Genomic DNA, 25,922 nt, shown 5'->3' on the forward strand with positions numbered 1-25,922 from the left:
CGGCAGTCCCTAAGAATTTCCTGGCACGGGTACTTCCTGTTGAAGTGTTCAGGCTTGCCTGCCGGAGACATTCACTTACCTTTAAGGCATGGTGCACTGCCTTCAGTTTTGAAAAATCTGACTTGCACCTATCACACTACTGAACATTAAGATCTACCTTCTAACTACCAGATCCGCGAGACATTTTTCGATCCTTGTGTTACCTTGAGCTCTCCAATTACATTTGACAGTCTTGATCACTCATTTATTCTGGCAATATTTCTCTTGGCTTCAGTGACACCTCCGTTTTTCCTAGCTTACCCTTTCCCTACCTTTCTCATGATTCCACCCCTTTTAGCTGTAGCGTAGGAGGGGAGGAATTCAGGCAGGCCAAATTTTATTCAGGATTCCTTGTAACATTGAAAATATACCTTTCAAAACTGAATTTAATAATGTCCAAATTCTTATTAGGCTCTTATTATGTGTACAACACTGTAAGGAAATAAACAGCTTTCACTCTGCCACATTTCACTCCTTCAGTACGTATAGTGAGTGTGTGTGTGTGTGTGTGTGTGTGTGTGTGTGTGTGTAGTAATGCATGTACATCCTCTGCCTCTTTCACAGTAGGCTTGACACCTACTTATCTTTCAAAACCTTATATAACCTTTCTGACTTTTCATAGACTTTGGAGTTGGAAGGGACCTTTGAAATCATCTGGATTTAGTTCAACTTCACGCAAGAGTCCTTTCTGCAATTATTCTAATAAGTGATCTTCCAGACTCGACTGAACCTCATTCTTAACAAGGCAGCCTGCTCAACGTTTGAGCAATTCTAAATGCTGGCTTTGATTCACTGTAACTTCCGTGGAATCTTGCTCTGACCTCTAAAAAAATATAGAATAAATTTATTCTTTTCTCTAAGTGACAGCTTATCCAGTATTTGAAGATAGTTGTTAAATTCTTCAAATTTATTTTTTTTCCAAGTTAAACATCTCAATTCCCTCAAATTCCATAACAGGCCAGAGTTTTCAGACTTCCAGCTCTCCTGGATCCTTTCCAATAGGCCACGTCCTGATAAGCTGGCTCTAGTGCTCCAGTCATTGTCTGACCATACCAGAGTATTCTCTTTCTTGAATTCAAATTCTGTTAGCTTTACGAGCAGTTCCACCACCCTGTTGGCTTCTGTGCCAGTTGTCAATTTATTGCCTCTCAGCTCTAAAGCCATCCTTCCTTGCCCTGCTTTTTAAAAATAAATAATGTACTTCTATCTTTTAGAGCAGTTTTAGGTTTACAGAATAACTGAAGAGAAAGTACAGAGAATTCCCATATATTCCCTACCTGCTACTCCACCCAGACAGTTTCCCCTGTTATTACTGCATTAGTGTGGTACATTTGTTACAGTTGATGAACCAATACACTAGTAACCACTGTCCATAGTTTACATTAGGGTTCACTCCTTCTTTTGCACGTTTCTATGGGTTTTGACAAATGCATAATGTCACGTGACCAACATTGCAGTATCACGCAAAATAGTTCACTCCCCTAAAAATCCCCTGTGTGCTACCTATTCATCCCTTTCCCCTTCTCTCCTCCTGCTGGGACCCTAACAATGCACTGATCTTTTTATTGTCTCTATAGTTTTGCTGTTTCCAGAAAGTTGCATGGTTGAAATTTTACCTTATGTAGGCTTTTCAGTCTGGCTTCTTTCACTTACTGGCATGCGTTCAAGTTCTTCCTTGTCTTTCTGTGGCTTGAGAGCTCACTTTTTTTAAATCACTAAATAACATTCCATTGTATAGATGTACCTCAGTTTGTTTATCCATTTACCTACTGAAGGACATCTTGGTTGCTTCCAAACTTTGGAATATCTGTGTGCAGCTTTCTGTGTGGACATAACTTTTCAACTCATTTGGGTAAATATTGGTGAGTTCATTTGCCAACTCGTATGATAAGACGATGTTTAACTTTGTAAGAAGCTGCCAACCTGTCTTCCAGTGTGGCTGTACCATTTTGCATGCCCACCAGCAGTGAATGAGAATTCCCGTTGCTCCACATCTTCATCAGCATTTGGTGTTGTCACTGTGTTTGATTTTAGCCATTCTAATAGGTGTGTATGGTGGTACCTCGTTGTTTTCATTTGCAATTCCCTAATGACATATGATGTTAAGCGTCCTTTCAGGTGCTTGTTTGCCATTTATATATCTTCTTTGGTGAGGTTTTTATTTAGATCTTTTGCTCACTTTGCGTTGTTTTTCCTACTGTTGAGTTTTAATAGTTCTTTGTATATTTTAGACATATGTCCTTATCAGATATATGTTTTACAAATATATTCTCCCAATCTGTAGCTTTGTCTTTTCATTCTCTTAACAGTGTCTTCTGCAGAGCAGAAGTTTTAAATTTTAATAAAGTTCAACTTATCAGTTTTTTCTTCCATGGATTGTGCTTTTGGTGGTGTATCTAACAACTCATTGCCAAACCCAAGGTCACTTGGATTTTATCCTATGTTATCTTATAGAAGTTTTATAGTTTTCCATTTTAATTTTTGTGAAAGATGTAACGTTTGTGTCTAGGTTCTTTTTCTTTTCTGCATGTAGCTGTCCAGTTGTTCTCGCACCATTTGTTGGACTCTCCTTTCTCCATTCTCCATTGAATTGTGTTTGCTCCTTTGTTAAAGATTGGTTGACTGTACTTGTATGGGTCTATTTCTGGGTTCCCTATTCTGACTCATTGAGTCTATTTATCTATTCTTTGCCAATACCACAGTGTCTTGATTACCGTAGCATTATAGTAAGTCTTGAAATCGGGTAGTCAGTCTTCCAACTTTATTCTTTTTCTTCAATAAAAGGCAAAAAGGTCTTTTGCCTTTCCACGTAAACTTTTGAATCACTTTGTCAATATCCACTGAGTAATTTGCCTGAGTTTTGATAGAGATTGCATTGAATCTTTAAATCAAGTTGAGAAGAACTGATAACCATATTCAGTCTTCCTATTTATAAACGTGGAGTATCTGTTTATTTAGATCTTTGATTTCTTTCGTCACTTTTGTAGTTTTCCTCATATATAGTGTATATTTTGTTAGATTTCTAAGGTTTTTTTTGATGTTAATGTAAATGATGTGTTTTGAATTTCAAATTCCAGTTGTTCTTTGCTGATGTATAGGAAAGCAATTGACTTTTTTTTTTTTTTTAGCAATTGACTTTTGAATGTTACCTTGTCTCCTGTACCTTGTTATAATTGCTTGTTGGTTCCAGGAGTTCTTCTTGTTCAGTTCTTCAGAGTTTTCTACAGAGACATTCCTAGCATCTGAGCACAAAGACAGTTTGCTCTCTTCCTTCCCAATATGTATAACTTTGCTTTCCTTTGGTTCCTTATTGCGTTAGCTAGGACTTCCTATAATGATGTTGAATAGGAGTGGTTAGGGGGATGCCTGCGTTTTGATACTGGAGCTTGATCCTGTTGTAGGGGAGCAAAATTTGCCGCTGCAAAATGTCTCTTTGGCATACAGATTATTTCAGCTGAAAACAGTCAAGACTCAGGAAGAAGTTTTCACCTTTCCCTAACAGCCTAAAGAGTATAGATAGAAGACCTGTTCCAGGAAGGGAGCTATCACCACAGGTAACTACAGTATAATATGAACTAAGTGTGGCAGACAGGGAAGAACCTAGCAAAGTCTGTAAAAATTCCTCTCTGTGTCGCATTACCTCTGTATGGCCCAGCAAACATTTGTTTACCAAACATTTGCTTTTTCATCTCCATGTCAATTGCCTTCCTCCCCTTTGAGGTCCCAGACCACTACCCCCAACATCCACTTTTTGTCTTTAGCCGAAGATGGTATTTAAGGTGAGGGCTTCTGCCGTTTTTGGTGAGTTACTCAGTTCTCCTGGGTCTCTCCACTGTATACATATTAACACACTTTTATTTGATTTTCTCCTGTTAATCTGTCTCATGTCAATTTAATTCTTAGACCAGCCAGAAGAACCTAGACAGGTAGAGGGATTTTTTTCCTTCTCAACACCAAACATTTCTTTTGCCAATGTTAAGCCTTGTTAGTAGAGGGTACTACAGGGATAGTGCAAGTCATAGCAGAGAAAGTGCTTCTCTTGATCTTTTCAAGGTGCTTTAGCTTTGGCTCTCATGACATGGCTGCTAGCGGTGTATGAGAGACCCAGTTGTACTCACCATTCGTTTCTCCAGTACCAAGGAGGATGGTTTCTTGCTCATCATAGTGGACTACTGGCTGTGAACCAGCTCCGCCTATGGCATCCCAGTGATCTTCTCTACCATCCAGTGGGCTACAGTCAAACCCTCTCCAATGGGATTAAAATCTCAGTCTTGGTTTGGAATGGGGGATTTCCAAGTCTGTTCCTTCCTTGGATAACCTCCCTCAGTCTTAGGGGGATTAGCTGCTCCCAACATTCGCTATTCCTGTGTTCTTGAGTTTTCTTTGCCCCATTAGTAGTTAACCAACTTTTACTAGTTAACAGTTCTTTTTTAAAATTAATTAGTTTATTTTTGGCTGCATTGAGTCTTCGTGGCTGCGTGTGGGCTTTCTCTATTGCAGTGAGTGGGGGCTACACTTTGTTGTGGTGTGCAGGCTTCTCATTGCGGTGGCTTCTCTTGTTGTGGAGCATGGGCTCTAGGCATGTGGGCTTCAGTAGTTGTGGCACGTGGGCTCAGTAGTTGTGGCTCGCGGGATCTAGAGCGCAGGCTCAGTAGTTGTGGTGCACGGGCTTAGTTGCTCCGAGGCATGCGGGATCTTCCTGGACCAGGGCTCAAACCCGTGTCCCCTGCATTGTCAGGCAGCTTCTTAACCACTGCACCACCAGGGAAGTACCAGTTAACAATTCTTTTTTTTTTTTTTAGAAATTTCATGTAATGTCTGAAACACTTATATTAACATATTTCCATACAAATAACCCAAAGAAAGTTTAGTATTAGTTTTTTTGTTTGTTTGTACTGCAGGTTCTTATCAGTCATCAATTTTATACACAACAGTGTATACATGTGAATCCCAATCGCCCAATTCAGCACACCACCATCCCCACCCCACTGAGGATTTCCCCCCTTGGTGTTCATACGTTTGTTCTCTACATCTTTGTCTCAACTTTTGCCGTGCAAACCGGTTCATCTGTACCATTTTTTCTAGGTTCCACATACATGCGTTAATATACAATATTTGTTTTTCTCTTTCTGACTTACTTCACTCTGTATGACAGTCTATAGATCCATCCACGTCTCAACAAATGACTCAATTTCGTTCCTTTTTATGGCGGAGTAATAGTCCATTGTATATATGTACCACAACTTCTTTATCCATTCGTCTGTCGATGGGCATTTAGGTTGCTTCCATGACCTGGCTATTGTAAATAGTGCTTCGGTGAACAATGGGGTGCATGTGTCTTTTTGAATTACAGTTTTCTCTGGGTATATGTCCAGTAGTGGAATTGCTGGATCATATGGTAATTCTGTTTTTAGTTTTTTAAGGAACCTCCACACTGTTCTCCATAGTGGCTATATCAGTTTACATTCCCACCAACAGTGCAAGAGGGTTCCCTTTTCTTCACACCCTCTGCAGCATTTGTTGTTTGTAGATTTTCTGATGATGCCCATTCTAACTGGTGTGAGGTGATACCTCATTGTAGTTTTGATTTGCATTTCTCTAATAATTAGTGATGTTGAGCATCTTTTCATGTGCTCCTTGGCCATCAGTATATCTTCTTTGGAGAAATGTCTATTTAGGTCTTCTGCCCAGTTTTGGATTGGGTTGTTTGTTTCTTTAATATTGAGCTAAATGAGCTGTTTATATATTTTGGAGATTAATCCTTTGTCCGTTGATTCATTTGCAAATATTTTCTCCCATTCTGAGGGTCGTCTTTTCGTCTTGTTTATGGTTCCCTTTGCTGTGCAAAAGCTTTGAAGTTTCATTAGGTCCCATTTGTTTATTTTTGTTTTTATTTCCATTACTCTAGGAGGTGGTTCAAAAAAGACCTTGCTGTAATTTATGTCAACGACTGTTCTTCCTATGTTTTCCTCTAAGAGTTTTATAGTGTCTGGTCTTACATTTAGGTCTTGAATCCATTTTGAGTTTATTTTTCTGTATGGCGTTAGGGAGTATTCTAACTTCATTCTTTTACATGTAGCTGTCCAGTTTTCCCAGCACCACTTATTGAAGAGACTGTCTTTTCTCCATTGTATATCCTTGCCTCCTTTGTCATAGATCAGTTGACCATAGGTGTGTGGTTTTATCTCTGGGCTTTCTATCTTGTTCCATTGATCTATGTTTCTGTTTTTGTGCCAGTACCATATTGTCTTGATTACTGTAGCTTTGTAGTATAGTCTGAAGTCAGGGAGTCTGATTCCTCCAGCTCCGTTTTTTTCCCTCAAGACTGCTTTGGCTATCTGGGATCTTTTGTGTCTCCATACAAATTTTAAGATGATTTGTCCTAGTTCTGTAAAAAATGCCATTGGTAATTTGATAGGGATTGCATTCTATCTGTAGATTGCTTTGGGTAGTATAATTATGTTCACAGTATTGATTCTTCCAATCCAAGAACATGGTATATCTCTCCATCTGTTGGTATCATCTTTAATTTCTTTCATCAGTGTCTTACAGTTTTCTGCATACTGGTCTTCTGTCTCCCTAGGTAGGTTTATTCCTAGGTATTTTATTCTTTTTGTTGCAATGGTAAATGGGAGTTTTTCCATAATTTCGCTTTCAGATTTTTCATCATTAGTGTATCGTAATGCAAGAGATTTCTCCATTAATTTTGTATCCTGCTACTTTACCAAATTCATTGATTAGCTCTAGTAGTTTGCTGGTGGCATTTTTAGGATTCTCTATGTGTAGTATCATGTCATCTGCAAACAGTGACAGTTTTACTTCTTCTTTTCCAATTTGTATTCCTTTTATTTCTTTTTCTTTTCTGATTGCCATAGCTAAGACTTCCAAAACTATGTTGACTAATAGTCGTGAGAGTGGACATCCTTGTCTTGTTCCTGATCTTAGAGGAAATGCTTTCAGTTTTTTACCGTTGAGAATGATGTTTGCTGTGGGTTTGTCGTATATGGCCTTTATTATGTTGAGGTAGATTCCCTCTATGCCCACTTTCTGGAGAGTTTTTGTCATAAATGGGTGTTGAATTTTGTCAACAGCTTTTTCTGCATCTATTGAGATGATCATATAGTTTTTATTCTTCAATTTGTTAATATGGTGTATCACATTGATTGATTTGCGTATATTGAAGAATCCTTGCATCCCTGGGATAAATCCCACTTGTTCGTGGTGTATGAGCCTTTTAATGTGTTGTTGGATTCTGTTTGCTAGTATTTTGTTGAGGATTTTTGCATCTATGTTCATCATTGATATTGGTCTGTAATTTTCTTTTTTTGTAGTATCTTTGTCTGGTTTTGGTATCAGGGTGATGGTGGCCTCATAGAATGAGTTTGGGAGTGTTCCTTCCTCTGCAGATTGTTGAAAGAGTTTGAGAAGGATGGCTGTTAGCTCTTCTCTAAATGTTTGATAGAATTCACCAGTGAAGCCATCTGGTCCTGGACTTTTGTTTCTTGGAAGATTTTTCATCACAGTTTCAATTTCATTACTTGTGATTGGACTGTTCATATTTTCTATTTCTTCCTGGTTCAGTCTTGGAAGGTTATAGCTTTCTAAGAATTTATCCATTTCTTCCAGGTTGTCCATTTATTGGCATAGAGTTGCTTGTAGTAGTCTCTTAAGGTGCTTTGTATTTCTGCAATGTCTGTTGTCACTTCTCCTTTTTCATTTCTAATTTTATTGATTTGAGTCCTCTCCCTCTATTTCCTGATGAGTCTGGCTAATGGCTTATCAATTTTGTTTATCTTCTCAAAGAACCAGCTTTTAGTTTTATTGATCTTTGGTATTGTTTTCTTTGTTTCTATTTCATTTATTTCTGCTCTGATCTTTATGATTTCTTTCCTTGTGCTAACTTTGGGTTTTGTTTTTTCTTCTTTCTCTAGTTCCTTTAGGTGTAAGGTTAGATTGTTTAGTTGAGATTTTTCTTGTTTCTTTAGGTAGGCTTATATAGCTATAAACTTCCCTCTTAGAACTGCTTTTGCTGCCTCCCATAGGTTTTGGATCGTCGTGTTTTCATTGTCATTTGTCTCTAGGTATTTTTTGATTTCCTCTTTGATTTCTATAGTGATCTCTTGGTTATTTAGTAACGTATTGTTCAGCCCCCATGTGTTTGTGTTTTTTACGTTTTTTTCCCTGTAATTCATTTCTAATCTCGTAGTGTTGTGGTCAGAGAAGATGCTGGATATGATTTCAATTTTCTTAAATTTACTGAGGCTTGATTTGTGACCCCAGATGTGATCTATCCTGGAGAATGTTCCGTGCGCACTTGAGAAGAAAGTGTAATGTGCTGTTTTGGGATGGAATGTCCTATAAATATCAATTAAATCTATCTGGTCTGTTGTGTCATTTAAAGCTTCTGTTTCCTTATTTATTTCATTTTGGATGATCTGTCCATTGGTGTAGTGAGGTGTTAAAGTCCCCCACTATGATTGTGTTACTGTCGATTTCCTCTTTTATAGCTGTTAGCAGTTGCCTTATGTATTGAGGAGCTCCTATGTTGGGTGCATGTATATTTATAATTGTTATATCTTCTTCTTGGGTTGATCCCTTGCTCATTATGTAGTGTCCTTCTTTATGTCTTGTAATAGTCTTTATTTTGAAGTCTATTTTATCTGATATGAGTATTGCTATTCCAGCTTTCTTTTGATTTCCATTTGCTTGGAATATCTTTTTCCATCCCCTCAGTTTCAGTCTGTATGTGTCCCTAGGTCTGAAGTGGGTCTCTTGTAGACAGCATGTATATGGGTCTTGTTTTTGTATCCATTCAGCAAGCCTGTGTCTTTTGGTTGGAGCATTTAATTCATTCACGTTTAAGGTAATTATCAGTATGTATGTTCCTATGACCATTTTCTTAATTGTTTTGGGTTGGTTTTTGTAGGGCCTTTTCTTCTCTTGTGTTTCCCACTTAGAGAAGTTCCTTTAGCATTTGTTGTAGAGCTGGTTTGGTGGTGCTGTATTCTCTTAGCTTTTGCTTGTCTCTAAAGCTTTTGATTTCTCCATTGAATCTGAATGAGATCCTTGCTGGGTAGAGTAATCTTGGCTGTAGTTTCTTCCCTTTCATCACTTTAAGTATATCATGCCACTCCCTTCTGGTTTGTAGCGTTTCTGCTGAGAAATCAGCTGTTAACCTTATGGGAGTTCCCTTGTATGTTATTTGTCATTTTTCCCTTGCTGCTTTCAATAATTTTTCTTTGTCTTTACTTTTTGCCTATTTGATTACTATGTGTCTTGGCATGTTTCTCCTTGGGTTTATCCTGTATGGGACTCTGCGCTTCCTGGACTTGGGTGGCTATTTCCTTTCCCATGTTAGGGAAGTTTTTGACTATAATCTCTTCAATTATTTTCTCGGGTCCTTTCTCTCTTCTCCTTCTAGGACCCCTATAATGCGAATGTTGTTGCGTTTAATGTTGTCCCAGAAGTGTCTTAGGCTGTCTTCATTTCTTTTCATTCTTTTTTCTTTAGTCTGTTCCACAGCAGTGAATTCCACCATTTTGTCTTCCAAGTCACTTATCCGTCCTTCTGCCTCAGTTTTTCTGCTATTGATTCCTTCTAGTGTAGTTTTCATTTCAGTTATTGTATTGTTCCTCTCTGTTTGTTTGTTCTTTAATTCTTCTAGGTCTTTGTTAAACATTTCTTGCATCTTCTCGATCTTTGCCTCCGTTCTTATTCCGACCGAGGTCCTGGATCATCTTCACTATCATTATTCTGAATTCTTTTTCTGGAATGTTGCCTATCTCCATTTCATTTCGTTGTTTTTCTGGGATTTTATCTTCTTCCTTCATCTGGTGGATACCCTCTGCCTTTTCATCTTGTCTGTCTTTCTGTGAATGTGGTTTTTGTTCCACAGGCTGCAGGATTTTTGTTTTTCTTGCTTCTGCTGTCTGCCCTCTGGTGGTTGAGGCTATCTAAGAGGCTTGATGGGAGGCTCTGGTGGTGGGTAGACAACAGTTCTTTATATTGAATCTTCGTTGTTCAAATTACTGACTTGGTTTGTGTCACCTGACTAGAATGACAGATTCTTTTACATTTTTGGTTAACTTAAACCTTCAGGTAATCTCCCAACTGAAATTCTGTGATTGGGTTTGAGGGGAGGGGGCATAGAGTGTAGGAAAGGGCACCTGGCTATGTGGGCAGGCACAGCAGTTTCTGGCTCTGTGAGGGGCTCAGGTGTCATGGCTGACTAGGTGGGTGAGATGTGAGCAGGACTAACTGGCATATGGAGCAAATGGGACCCAGCATTCTTGGGAACTCCTTCCTCAGGATTCTATTCCGGAGATGTGGCTAGAAGGGGAGGTTGGTTGCACCATCTGAGATGTGGGGGGCTTGAAATAACAAGGAGGAAGTGCCTGCTTGATTACTGTCCAAAAGAAAATGGACTGTATTAGCAAGTCCAGATGGGGTCAGGGCCGCTGGCTAAATCCTGAGAGGCACCCACAGCAGCTATGATATTCCGTCTGCTTCTGCCCATATGCAGCTGGTTACGTTGTTGATGGCCACAAAAGAGATGCTCCACAGCCCCGAAGGATTTTATCCTTCTAATGAGCAGACAAGCTGCAGATATTTATATGATACTGTTTAAACATTATAAGATGCAACATTTCAGGAAACGGTTTGCAGAAACTATACATATTGATAGTTAATGTAAATAATTTTTATCACGGGTTTGTTTTCCTTGGTGTGTACACTCTCTCGTCCCTGGGGATACGGATGAGCAAAGTGTTTTGTTACACTGCCTTGCTCCTGCTGGCAGTGACACAGGTGCAGAACTGCGGGCATGATGAATGAAATGCCAACTGCATCACTGCGGCCTGTGCTCAGCTCAAATTGCCGTCAGTAGAGGAAATAGAATTCATTAGTTTTCTTTCAGAGCACACACAAACACATGGGTCTGAAAGAATGTATGATGGCAGCAAGGAGAAATGGGCAAAGCCCAACCTTTTTTTCCTCCTGAGCAGCTCTGGCAACAGATGAAACAATGAGCCTTTGGATGCACTGTCTTTGTCAGTAGATGTTTGAGAATGTGGTATCCCTGTGGCAAAATGCTCTGTGGATAACTGATCACATTTTTTTTACAATCTCTCAGACCTATTGAGAAAATAATATTGATTTGTTACAGAATCCAAAATTCTTCAAATGCTCAAAGAAAATATAACCAAATGCTCAACAATTTTAAAGGATTCAGATAAAAATAACATGCATGAATATTACTTTCATGACTTATGTGGTGAGTTATCTAGGGTGGTGAGTTGAGAGCCTTTATTTCATATCTATTTTCATTTTGGCACTGGCTGAGCTAATGCCATTTGACGCTAAGTGTGGGGCTCTGGCATGATGACAGAGCACCACATTTGGAGAAAAAGAGACTCTCTTGAAAAAAATTAATCCTCTCAGGGTTTCTGAGATGGTTGGGGACTAGGAGCAAGCTTAACCCAAGTTCTGGCTTTGTGTTTTCCAAACTAGACTGATCTTGGAGATTTTGACTAGAATTCTGTGCTGGGACCCAGGAATCTGTATTTGTAACAGGTACCCAAGTTGCAAATTTGGAAAATATCATTCTTGTGTATATATTCAAAAGTGAAGTTTATTTCTCAATGCAGTTTGATGCCCTTGTCCAGCCAGATGTAAGTTGGCATGATTCACCTATATAAATATATTTTTTAAGGTTTGGGAACACTGGTCTCAGCATTCGGGAGAAAACACGAGAAACAACAACAACAAAAACCACTCCCTGTATTGAATTGAGCAGCTGAAAGGCAAACACTTGGGCTTTTCTTCCCAATTATGCTGTTTGGGCTGGTAGACTGTTGGGGATGAAATGTATTCAGATAGAAAAATCATTCTTGGAACTTCCCTGGTGGCGCAGTGGTTAAGAATCCGCCTGCCGATGCAGGGGACACGGGTTCGAGCCCTGGTCCGGGAAGATCCCACATGCTTCGGAGCAACGAAGCCCATGTGCCCCAACTACTGAGCCTGTGCTCTAGAGCCTGCAAGCCACAGCTACTAAGCCCACGTGCCACAACTACTGAAGCCCGCGAACCTAGAGCCTGTGCTCTGCCACAAGAGCAGCCACCGCAATGAGAAGCCCACACACTGCAATGAAGAGTAGCCCTCACTTGCTGCAACTAGAGAAAGCCCACGCACAGCAACAAAGCCCAAATGCAACCAAAAAAAAAAAAAAAATTCTTGCTCCTTCCTGATCTATACTTCTTTTTTTCCCTTTAAAATGTAACATTTATTGCCTTTTTCTAATTACAAAAAATAATTCATCCTCAATGCCAAAACTCCCAAAGAAAACAGAAAACAAAAATCTATAATTTCATCACCTAGAGATAACTTTGCTATATGTTTTCTAAAGACGCAATGATACGTGCTTCTTGAGGCTTATAATTACATCATGACCACTTTGTGAGAAAAAGTAATTGTAAGTTAAAACAGGAATGTTAAAGATAACCTATAGAGAGTAGAATTTCACTCCTGCTACATTTTCATATTTGAAGAAATGCTGATAAATCCAACTGCCCTTAGAATTCTAAGAGAATCCGTATTTTTAGAATTTATAAATACTGTCTTCTATTCTAAAGTTGTCATACCTTAGATATGTTTTTTTATTCTCTAAAGAGTTTTTTCTTATCCTTTGCATATCTATCATTCATTCATTCATACATTGTATAATTGTTGAATATTTATTACGGAGATGCAGCATTTAAAGACTGTTAAGGTACATTCCTCCAGTGAGCTTATTTTCTGGGTTAGGGGAAAGAAATAAATAAACAAATTAAGACATTTTCAGATTCTTTGGATTGGGTGATCAAGGAAAGTTACTGTGAAAAGGTGACATCAGAGTTGATACCCAAGAAATTAAAAGTATCCCAGCCTTGGGAAAATGAGAGGGTGTGTTTCCCTACAACCTCTACAGAATGTGTTACAGAATGGTTTTGGTTTAATTTGGTTTGGTTGATTTGCTAGGTGAGAGATAGTGTAGATTTAATTTACTTTTCTTTCAGTTTGAGTGGAGTTAAACATCTTGTCATATATTTTAGGGCCATTGTAATATAATCTTTTGCTCATTTTTTTCACATTGAGTTTTTGGTCTCTTTTTCCCTCGATTTTCAAAAAACTTTATATAACAAGGGCTTATTTCTCATTCATACTACTTGTCTATCAAGGGTTGGAATTCAACTCCACATTGTCCTTAATTTCAAAGTGTACAGTATGATATTGTTAACTATGGGCATGGTGTTATACAGCAGATCTCTAGAACTTACTCATTTTATATAGCTGAAACTTTATACCCTTTGAGTAGAAACTCTCCATTTACCCCTCTCCACAGCCCCTGGCAACCACCATTCTACTCTCTGTTTTTATGAGTTTGACTTTTTAAGCTTTCACATATAAGTGAGATCATATAGTATGTGTTTTTCTGTGTCTGGTTTATGTCACTTATCATAATGTCTTACAGGATCAGCCATGTTGCTATAAATGGTAAGATTTCTTTCTTTTTAAAGGCTGAGCAATATTCCATTGTATTATTCATATATGTATCACATTTGCTTTAGCCATTCATCTGTTGACAGACACTTAAGTTGTTTCCATGTCTTGGCTACTGTGAATAATGCTGCAATGAATATAAGAGTGCAGATATCTCTCCAAGATACTGATTTAATTTCCTTTGGATATATACTCCGAAGTGGGGACTTCCCTGGTGGTCCAGTGGTTAAGACTCCGTGCTTCCACTGCAGGGAACTGAGATCCCACATGTCATGTGGCGTGAATTTAAAAAAAAAGTGGGATTGCTGGATCATATGGTAGTTACAATTTTTTTTTAATCACAAATAAGGTCTTTTATTTGTCACCATTAAAAGTCTGATTTTTAAACAGATTCTTGGACTGGTGGCTCATATCCATCAGCTCATTCAACTTTAGGACCTGTCTCATCCCCAGTAGCTTTTCCAGAACTACTACCTTCACCATGTAGCTCCATGAGTTTTCCCAGTTCAAACTTGGGCTTCTTCAGCATTTTTACTTTTCTAACAAAGACGTCATGGAGTGGATAAATAGATTGGCAGGCCTTTTCTATGTCTTTTCCAATGCTGTCTGGAATCAATTTATTGACCACCTCTTTCAAGTCATTTGTCTGCACCTCTCGGGTCAGGATTTCCATCATCTTCTTGCACATCTGGCGGACCTGCTGGTGCTGGGCATAAGAGGCCTTCTGAATCTGATTGTTGCGCTTTTTAGTAAAACCCACGCAGAATAGACGAAGCAAATAACCATCGATAGTCTTGACATCAACGTGAGCTTCAATCGTGGTCTGCCATTTTTTGACCATGGAGCACATTTTGTCACGGGTAAGATCCATGCCATGGAAGTTAGTCAGGCAGTTTTTTTCCCTGAACATCCTCAGTAATAAGCTTAAATTTTCTAAATGCAGCTTCATCATTCTGCAGATCAGCAGGGCTCACTGCAAACACATGACCCTTGAGGCCATCAGATGCGATTTTGGTTCCTTGAGTTCTCGTGACTAGTGTTTTCCCAATATTTCTTATATTGAACATAGCTGGTGCTTTCACATCATACCAATCTTTCTTAGATAATGGGTCAACTACTTTCTTCTTAGCTCCCTTTTTACCGCCTTTCGTAAGGCGCTTGTTCTTACCACCCCGTAGTTACAATTTTAAGTTTTTGAGGAACCTCCATACTGTTTTCAGTAGTGGCTGTATCAATTTACATCCTGACCAGCAGTGTACAAGGGTTCTTTTTTTCTCCAAATCCTTGCCAACACTTGTTATCTTTTGTCTTTTTTGATAATAGCTATTTTAACAGGTGTGAAGTGACATACCATTGTGGTTTTGATTTGAATTTCCCTGATGATTAGTGATGGTAAGCATCTTTTCACAAACCTCTTAGATTTTTGTATGTCTTCTTTGGAGAAATATCTATTCAAGTGTTTTATACATTTAAAAAATTGGATTATTTGATTTTTTTTGCTATTGAGTTGTAGGAGCTCCTTACATATTTTGGATACTCACCTCTTATCAGATACATGGTTTGCAAATATTTTCTGCAATTCTGTAGGTTTCTTTTTCACTCAGTTGATTATTTCTTTTTCTGCGCAGAAGCTTTTTTAGTTTGATGTAGTCTCACTTGTCTTTTTTTGCTTTTCTTGCCTGTGCTTTTGGTGTTATATCCAAGAAATCAATGCCAAGGCCAACGTCATGAAGCTTTTCCCCTGTGTTTTCTTCTAGGAATTTAACAGTTTCAGGTCTTATGTTTGTCTTTAATCCATTTTGAGTCGATTTTTGTATATGTTGTAAGATCGGGTTGAATCTCATTCTTTTACATGTGGATGTCCAGTTTCCCCCATGCCTTTTTTTTTTTTTTGGAAGAGATTGTCTTTTCCCCATGGTGTAGTCCTGGCACCTTTGTTGAAGATCACTTGACTGCATATACGTGGATTTATTTTTGGACTATATGTCTGTCTTTATGGCAGTGCCATACTGTTTTAATTACTATAATTTTATATGTTTTGAAATCAGAAAGTGTGAAGTTTCCAGCTTTGTTCTTCTATCTCAATATTGTTTTGGCTATTTGGAGTCCTTTGTAGTTTCATCTGAATTTTAGGATTGTTTTTTCTGTCACTGGGATTTTGATAGAGATTATATTGAATCTCTAGATTGCTTTGGGTCATATAGGCATTTTAACAATATTAAGTCTCCTCATCCAAGAACATGGGATGTCTTTCCATTTAGTTGTGTCTTCTTTAATTTATTTCATCAGTGTTTTGTAGTTTTCAGTGCACGAGTCTTTTAGTTAATTCCTAAGTATTTTATAATTTTGATGCTATTTTAAATGGGATTGTTTTCTTAATTTTCTTTTTAGATAGTTCACTGTTAGTGTATAGAAATGCAATTGATTTTTGTATCTTGCAACTTGACTGAATTCATTTATTAGTTCAGTTTGTGTGTGTGTGTGTGTGTGTGTAATTTTTAGGGTTTTCTACATATAAAATCTTGTCATCTGCAAACACATGTAATTTTACTTCTTCCTTTATGATTGTAGTATTCCAGTACTATTTGGAATAGAAGTAGAAAGAGTGAGCATCCTTGCCTTGTTCCAGATCTTAGAGGAAAAACTTTCAGTTTTTCACTGTTAAGTATGATGTTAGCTGTGGGCTTTTCATATATGGCATTTATTATGTTGAGGTAATTTCCTTCTATTTCTAGTTGAGAGTTTATATCATGAAAGAGTATTGAATTTTGTCAAATGCTTTCTTTGCATCTATCGATATGATCATGTGATTTTTATCCTTCATTCTATTAATGTGGTGTAGGTCTGTTCAGATTTTCTGTTTCTTCATAATTCAGTCATGAAGAGGTTGTATTTTTCTATGAATTTATCCATTTTTTCTAAGTTATCCAATTTGTTAGTGTATAATTTTTCCTAGTAGTCACTTATGATCTTTTAATTTCTGTGGCATTAGTTGTAATGTCTTCTCTTTTGTTTATGATTTTATTTGAGTCTTCTTTTTTTTCTTAGTTAATTTAGCTATAGTTTTGTCAATTTTGGGAATCTTTTTGAAAACCAACTCTTAGTTTTGTTGATTTTTTTTCTGTTCTCTATTTTGTTTCTTTGTACTCTTTATCATTTCTTTCCTTCTGATAACATTGGGTTTAATTTGTTTTTATTTTTCTGGTTCTTTGAGGTGTAAAGTTAGATTGTTTGCGATCTTTCTTTTATAATGTAAGCATTTTTCACTCTAAATGTCCCTCTTAGTACTGTTTTTGCTACATCCTATAGGTTTTGGTATGTTGTATTTTTGTTTTTGTTTGCCTCAAGGTCTTTTCTAATTTCCCTTTTGATTTCTCCTTTGACTCATTGGTTGTTCAAGATTGTGCTGTTTAATTCCCACATGCTTGTGAATTTTTAAATTTTCCTTCTACTGTTGATGGCCAGTTTCATTCCATTGTGGTCAGAAAAGAACTTAGTATGATTTCAGTATTCTTGAATTTGTTAAAACTTGGTTTTTGACCTAACATGCTTTGTATCCTGGAGAGTGTTCCATGTGCACTTGTGAAGAGTATATATTCTGCTGCTGTTGGAATGAACGTTATGTATATGTCTATTAGGTTCATTTCAAATTTAATGTTGCTGTATTTCTCTATTTGTTAATTGATCTTCTCTCTGGATGTTCTATTTTTTATTGATAGTGGGGTCTTGAGCTTTCATATTGCTGTTTAACATCTTTTCATTTCAACTTGGAAGAACTCCCTTTAGCATTTCTTGTTAGGCTAGTCTAGTGGTAATGAACTCTCAGCTTTTATCTGTCTGGGAATGTCTTTATCTCTCCTTCATTTCTGAAGGATAGTTCTGCTGGATATAGTGTTCTTGGCTGACAGGTTTTTTTTTCCTTTCAGCAGTTTGTATATATCATTTGACTGTCTTCTGGCCTGCAGGGCTTCTGTTGAGAAGTTTTCTCATAGTCTTATGGGAGTTACATGTATGTGACAAGTCACTTTTGTCTTGCTACTTTTGAAATTCTCTCTTTAAGTTTTGACAGTTTGATCGTAATTTGTCTCATTGTGGATTATCTGAGTTCCTCATAGTTGTGGTCATTGGACTTCTTGGGTTTGGCTATCTATTTCCTTCCCCTGCTTTGCAAAGTGTTCAGCCATTATTTTTTCAAATCAGCTTCTGGTCCTCTCTCTCTTCTCCCTCTGGGACTCTCATAATGTATATATTGGTTTATATGATGGTGTCTCATAAGTCCCTTAAGCTGTCTTCACTCTTTTTCATTCTCTTTTCTTTTTACTTCTTTCACTGGATAATTTCTACTGGCCTATCTTTGAGATTGCTGATCCTTTATTTCTGCTTGATCTAGTCTGCTTTTGAACCCCTCTACTGAACTTTTCAGTTCAGTTATTGTATTCTTTAGCTTGAAAATTTCTGTTTGGTACTTTTCAATGTTTTCTATTTCTTTGATTCTCACTTTGTTCATGCCTTATTTTCCTGACTTCTTAGAGCATCTTTATGATGGTTGTTTTGAATTCTGTCCGATAAATCATATATCTCTGTTTCATTCGTGTTAGTTTCTAGAAATTTATCTTGTTCCTTTGTTTGGGAAATCGTTTCCTGTTCCTTCATTTTCTTTGACTCTTTGTGTTGGTATTTGTGCATTAGAGAAAACAGCCACCTCTCCCAGTCTTCCTGGACTTACCTTTATGGGAGGAGACCCTCACCAATCATCCCAGCTAGAGGTTCTGGGGGCCTGTCAAACCTTTATGCTAGTCCAAACCACCATCTTCGATCTTAGTGATCCCCATGTGTTTAGAATATGTTGGGTCCCATCAGTGTTCCAAGACAGGTGAGGCAGAAGGCAGTCTGTTGGGCAGCCCCTGGAAAATTAGTCCTTTGGATGTACTGTCCAGCCTTTTCCCTTTCCAGAGAGAAGCTGAAATCTTTTTTTTTTTTTTTTTCTGCTTCCTCTGTACTGAGCTGGGCGGAAGGCCTATGACGACTGGTGGTATACTAGATCAAACTGCGGTGTTTGGTCTCACTGGACCCCAGGCATCTAGTGTATGCCAGGTCCTGTCAGTACTCTGCAACACATAGACAGAAACCAGCCCCTTAGGGAGCCCCTGAAAAAGTTGGATTATTGGAGGTGTGGTCTGACTCTTTCCCTCGACAGAGAGAAACTAGGAGCTGGGAGTTTCCTTTGATCATATGACCCTGGCCAAGAGTAGGGGTCATAGTTAAATGGTCTCTCATGTTTTCCTGCTGGCTTCATTGTGGCTGGTTTTGCATTTGCCTGGAATGCAGGAGCCTCTCAGCCAGTTTCTGGATTTCTCACAAAGGGTGTTTGTTCATGTACTGTTGTTGAATCAGTATGTCTGTTGGTAGAGGGAAAGTCCAGGGCTTCCTTTTCCACCATGTTGCTGATGTTTCCCCCGAACATTCTCCCTCCAATTTTAAGAGTTCTTTATATATTAGCGATACCAGTTCCTGTCTGTGATTTGCATTACAAATCTGTTCTCCTAGTGTATCATTTGTTTTACTTTGCTTATGATGTTTCTTTGCCATGAAAATTTTAAATAAAATTAGCAACTTTTTTCTTTCATTGCACCTAGGTTTTTGAGTAATAATTTGAAAGGCTTTCCCAACCCTCAGATTATAGAGGAATTCGTGCATATTTTTCTCTAATATTTGTTTCTTTTTTGTCTAATATTTAATCTAGTATTTCATTTTTAACTTTCAGATATCTGATTCATCTGGAGTTTATTTTTGTGTAAGGTATGAGGTATAGATCTAGTTTTTATCTTTTTCCAAATGGCTGCCCAGTTGTTCCAGCACCATTTAATAAAAAGTTTGTCTTTGACTAGTTAAATGAGGTACCATCTTCATCATGTACTATATTTCCATATATACTCAGGTCTGTTTCTGCACTTTCTGTCCTATAAACTGGTCTGTCTATTCAAGCAATGGTATTACAATTACAGAGCCTTTACAGTCTGTTTTAATATCTGGTAGGCCTAGTCCTCCCTTACAGCTTTTCCATTTCAGAGTAAACACTACACTAATCCACATGGATCCTCTTTCATTATTTTGCAACTAGTGTGCACTTTGTCATTCTGAGAATGATTTTAGTTCAGTCTCAGGTCCTTTATTGTCCTCTTCTCCTGCACAGTTTTTCTGGGTCATCCTAGCTTTTGCTAATGCTGGAGGAGGGAGCTTGGAAGATAGCTCTACAAGAGATAGGTATTTATTTTTCCGCTTGCAGATAATTTGATTTTTTGGGGGGTATTTTTTATCTTCCAGTTATGATGAGAGTATGGAACTTTTGTGGTTTTTTATTTTCTTCTTGTTGATCTATATAGTTTTTTGGGGAATATGCCACACCAAAAAAAATCTTGTTTAGGTAGTTACCATTCCCTCACTGTATTGCTATTTTTTTAAAACAGAAACTTCAGCTTACATCAGAAATACTGTTGTTCTCATAGAAAAGCTCCTTTCAATATTCTAAAGTGCTTTAACTTTTTTCTACCCTGGTCAGAGCAATACCTGGTAGGAAGACAGAGGAGTAGAAAATAAGGATCTAAGACCAATACAAAAGCTATTACAGTTTCCCAGAAATGCATTAATTTGTCAAAATTGAGTAATAGTAGTAAGTTTTTCCTATAATAGTATTAGCATTTTCTAGCAGGCCTTTTAATAATACCAATTTTTTATATACTTTCAAAGAGCTTTGATGTCAATTGAATTATTTACTTATGATTTAGGTATTGGTTCTTATAGGCTTTCTGGCTATCACTTAGTATGAAGACAAAGTATGTAATTCAGGCAATATTAATCTATTCTTAGAGGGTTGTTTGCAGCCCCCGTAAACATTGGCTAGAAATGATTTACCCTGCCTTATTACCACTGTGCCTTTCACATGTATTTTTAAATGAGAAAAGTAGTTGCTTGAACTATATAATGTCTGGGGGAAAGTGACTTAATATTACCTGTTGTTGTTGGGAGTTTGAAAATAATAGAAGATATTGGCATCCTAGTCCGTTAAAGTTGTACTTCACTGTCATTGAAAACAGTATTTTGGGGGGACATTACTCTGATAATTTTGCTTACTGGAATTTCATTTGAAAGGCTAATTGCTTTCCTGAAGGATTAGTGTGATAAGACTATATCCTTGATGTGATAAACTTGCAACTTTTTAAAAACCTTATTAACCTTTTTTTTTTCAGTAAAAGATGAAATATTTATTCAGTCAAGAGAGAAACCAGAGTATCATCTTAACTATTTTTAAGTTAATAGTTCAGTAGTGTTAAGTATATTCACATTGTTGTGAAAGAGATCTCAAGAACTTTTTCATCTTTCAAATCTGAAATTCTTTACCCATTAAAGGACAACTCCTTCTTTCCCCCTTCTCCCAGCCCCTGGTAACCACCACCCTACTTTATATTTTTATGAATTTCACTACTTTAGATACCTCACATAAGTAGAATTATACAGTATTTTATCTTTCTGTGACTGGTTTATTTCATTTAGCATAATGTAAAAACTTCTAACTTTTTTATTTCCATTATTCTGGGAGATGGATCAAAAAAGATATTGCTGCAATTTATGTCAGAGAGTGTTCTGACTATGTTTTTCTCTAGGAGTTTTATAGTGTCCAGTCTCACATTTAGGTCTTTAATCCATTTTGAGCTTATATTTGTATATGGTGTTAAAGAATGATCTAAGAACTTATAACTTTAAGAAAAGTTTATGTTGTCTAATCTTATAAACTATAGGGCAGAGTAGACGGCTATGCTACATTGATTAATAACGTGAGGGTAAGCCCATAAATTGTGTGCTAACAGTCTAATTCTGGTTAAGATTGGAATGACCAAAAGTTATTTCCAATTTACCAACTTTTGTATCTATTTCACAAATAGAGATACCCCATCATAATTAATATTAAAAGCTAATGAATAAATGGAAGAGCTACATTCTAAAATTGTTTGGGAGGAGAAGTAATGGAGAGTTATAAAAGGATATGAATCATGTTTTAATTAAAATATGTTAAAATACTATTGTATATATACAACTATAGGATGAGAGATTATTTGCTTCTAGGAATTCTGACAGTTTGCAGATATTCTTGACTCAGATTCTTCTGATTTTTTATTTATGCATTAATCGTGGATTTTATGGGCCCACTAGGGTTATAGAAAAGTTACTTCTGTACAGAGCCGTATGAGATTCATTTGAATTCATTAATCCCATTCCCAGATGTGTTTAAGTCAGTGAGGTCAGTTTAGTGTTGAGGGATTTACATGTCATATATATGCTTGTTCTAGAAGCCAGATATAAACTTTGAAATAGTTACATAACTTGGAGAAATAGAAATGTGAAATATATATATCTAAGATAAATGGATTTTGTGGTTTAACAAACTCTGTCATGAGGAAATTCAATACCTGAAATCTGTTTAAAATATCTGCTTAGTATCTTCATCTTCAAAAGCTCCTCTCTCCTTTTACATTTAAAAGGAAGGGTGTAGGGGCTTCCCTGGTGGCGCAGTGGTTAAGAATCTGCCTGCCAATGCAGGGGACATGGGTTCGATCCCTGGTCCAGAAAGATCCCACATGCCGTGGAGCAGCTGAGCCCGTGTGTGACAAGTACTGAAGCCCGCATGCCTAGAGCCTGTGCTCCACAACAAGAGAAGCCACCACAATGAGAAGCCCCCGCTCCCACTCACTGCAACTAGAGAAAGCCCACGCACAGCAACAAAGACCCAGCGCAACCAAAAAAAAAGAGAAGGGTGTGGAGGAGGAGGAGAATAACAAGTTGGAGAATGATTTTTTTCCTTGTCCTATTAGGGAAATATGTGATTTCTCAGACAAAGAATACATTATTTTTTTCAGATATCTAGGTATATCAGTCACTTGTAAGCTAAGTAAAAACTCTCAATGATTACATATGATTGGGTATATATATATGTATATATGTGTGTGTGTGTGTATACACACACACACAGTAGCACGATTGCACAAAAGGTTTCTCTTTTCCTGTGTAATTATTAGGCACTACTATTAGTTACATGTGAGTCAATATTCCCAATGAATGGTTTTAAGTAACCAATTTTATGAATATTGAGCATGCAATCAGTTAGTGCTTCATAATAGATAATTTAAGAATGTTAAAATGAAATTAAATTTGGGAATAATATTAAAGAGAAATAAGTGGAGACCACTTTAAAAGCATTAAAATAATAGCTTAATGTATACAAGGAAATAAAAGACAAGATTGATAATTTCAGTAGCAAACTAGAATCTTTAGAAAAGAACTAAATGGAAATACTAAAAATGAGAAATACAATAACTGATATTGATAATTCAGTAGATGAATTTTCTAGCAGATTAGATGCTATGAAATAGAGAATTAGTTAACAGGAACGTAAGTCAGAAGAAAATATCCAAATTGAAACATGAAGAGATAAAGGAATAGAAAATGCATAAAGAGCATAAGAGATACAGATTCAGTGAAAATTTCTTACAATCCAGGATCCCTATATCAAGTTAAAATATCCTTCAAAAATGTAGGTAAAATAAGGACATTTTCAGAAAAACAAATACCAAAGGTGTTTGATACCAGCAGACCCACACAAAAGGAAATACCGAATGGTATTCTTTGAGTGAAAGGGAAATAATCCCAGAAAGAAGGTTCCAAATGCAGCGAGGAATTAAGAGTGATGAAAAAGGTAAAGATGTGTGTGGAAAAATCTAAATGAATATATGTATAAAAGCATAATAATAATGTATCATGAGGTTTAAAATACATGTGACATTATATAACATAGATTATGTTATAATCTATAGGCTAACCAGTAAAGCAACATGAAAGAATGTACAACTACCAAACTAACAGAGGAGAAAAGTAACAGAAAAAAACCCTAATTCTATTTGAATGAAAGCAAGAAAAAAGGAAAAAAATAGAGGAATTCAGACATGGTGAGACAAATAGAGATCAAATAGTGTAATGGTATATATACACCCAAATATATCAGCAGCTACTTTAAATGTAAAGGCCTAAACTCTCCAATTAAAGTAAAACATTCTCAGACTGAAAAAAAGAACAGAACCCAACTATCCGTTGCTTACAAGAGATACACCCCAAATACAAAGGTATAGAAAGGTTGAAAGTGAAAGAATGAAAAAGTACACTGTGAAAACACTAATGGCCCTTTCTGCACATGCACATCACAAAAACTGGTATAACTATAATAATGTCAGACAAAGTAGACTTTAAGGGGAAAGAGTGTTACCTGGAGATATAGAGGGATATTGCATAATGATAAAAGGTCCAATTAGCAAGGAAGAGAAAAAAAAAACCTAAATCTGTATTGACCTAATAACATATATTCAAAATACATAAAGCAAAAATTGACAGAATAAGGAGAACTAGATAAATCCACAATAACAATAGGAGATTTAAAAAAATTTTAATGAAGACTTTACTTTTTTAGAGCAGTTTTAGGTTCATAGCAAAATTGAGGGGAAGGTACAGAGATTTCCCTTATACTCCGTGCCCCCACACATGTATAATCTCCCCCATTATCAACATCTGTTGTTTCACAACTGCCTCAGGAACTTCCCAGGTGTAATCTGAAACCAGGCCCCTTACATGGAGGGCAAGGAGAGACTGAAGAAAGAGGCAGGCCACTGCATATTGGTAGGTGACAGGTTTAATAAACAAGGGAACTTACAAGGCTTGTCTTGGGCAACCACAAGATAGGTAGATTTCTGCACCCACCTACCAGAGTCTTAAAAGCTTATGTAGAGGCCTTAACTGGGTTCAGTTATGTACCCAGTCCAGACAGCCTCAACACCACATTTCTATTTTAAGGTTGTATAAATTGGAGCAGCTTCTGAGAGTGGGGAAGGCAAGCAGAATGCACATTCCAAGGACAGGGGAGAGGATGTGGAGCCTCCAGTTGCCTGGGTCTAACTCTTGGGTCAACTGGTGGTCATGTCTTCTTGATTACATCCTCCAACATCCTCCATCAGAATGATGTATTTGTTACAACTGATGAACTTACATTGACACATCATAATCACCCAAAGTCCATAGTTTACACTACTGTTCAGTCTTGGTGTTGTACATTGCATGGGTTTGGAAAAAATGTATAATGGCATGTACCATCATTGTGGCATCATATAGAGTGTTTTCATTGCCGTAAAAATCATCTGTGCTCTGCCTATTTATTCCTCCACTGCCAACCCCTGACAACCACTGATCTTTCTACTGTCTCCATAGTTTTATCTTTTTGAGGATGTCACGTAGTTGGAATCATAAAACATGTAGCCTTTTCAGATTGGCTTCTTTCACATAGTAATATGCATTTAAGCTTCCTTCATGTCTTTTCATGGCTTGATAGCTCGTATCTATTTAACACTGAGTAATATTCCATTCTCTGGGTGTACTATGGTTTATTTATCCATTTACCTACTGAAGGACATCTTGGCTGCTTCCGAGTTTTGGTAATTATGAATAAAGCTGCTATAAACGTTCATATACAGGTTTTCTTGTAGGCATAAGTTTTCAGCTCCTTTGGGTGAGTGCTAAGGAGTGCAATTGATGGATTATATGATAAGCCTTTTTTAGTTTTATAAGAAATGGCCAACCTTTTCCAAAGTGGCCATACCATTTTGCATTCCCACCAACGGTGAATGAGAGTTCCTGTTGCTCCATATCCTCATCAGCATTTGCTGTTGTCAGTGTTCTGGATTTTGGCCGTTTTAATAGGTGTGCAGTAGTATCTCATTGTTGTTTTAATTTGCATTTCCCTGATGACATATGATGTGGACCTTCTCTTCATATGCTTCCTTGCCATCTCTATAGCTTCTTTGGTGAGGTATATGTTAAGGTCTTTGGCCCATATTTTAATTAGCCTGTTTATTTTTTTATTGTTGAATATTGAGAGTTCTTTGTATATTTTAGATAACAGTCCGTTATCAGATGTGTCTTTTACAAATATTTTCTCCCATTGCATGGTTTGTCCTCTCAGTCTTTTGACATTATCTTTTGCAGAGTGGAAGATTTAAATTTTAGTGAAGTCTTCCCTATCAATGATTTCTTTCATGGATTGTCTTTGGTGCTGTGTTTAAAAGGCATCACCAAACCCAAGGTCATCTAGATTTTCTCCTATGTTATCTTCTAGGGGTTTGTAGTTTTGGATTTGACATTTAGGTCTATGATCCATTTTGAGTTAATTTTTCTGAAGGGTCTATAGGCTGTCCTTAACTTCATTTTTTTTTTTTTTTACAAGTGGATGTCCAGTTGTTCCAGCACCATTTGCT

The 25,922-nt window shown here is 37.1% G+C and overlaps 1 long non-coding RNA gene and 1 pseudogene across 3 annotated transcripts in view; one reads left to right on the forward strand and one right to left on the reverse strand.

Annotated features, from left to right (window-relative positions):
- LOC307180903 overlaps window positions 1–25,922 on the forward strand; it is a 217,183-nt gene that overhangs the window by 58,907 nt on the left and 132,354 nt on the right. The window lies entirely within an intron of this gene.
- On the reverse strand, window positions 13,936–14,811 carry LOC307180430 (small ribosomal subunit protein eS1-like; annotated as a pseudogene). The gene has a single exon. The product of its transcript is annotated as a small ribosomal subunit protein eS1-like (transcript).

Source organism: Stenella coeruleoalba (assembly GCF_951394435.1).
Source record: "Stenella coeruleoalba genome assembly, chromosome: X".
Lineage (NCBI taxonomy): Eukaryota > Metazoa > Chordata > Mammalia > Artiodactyla > Delphinidae > Stenella > Stenella coeruleoalba.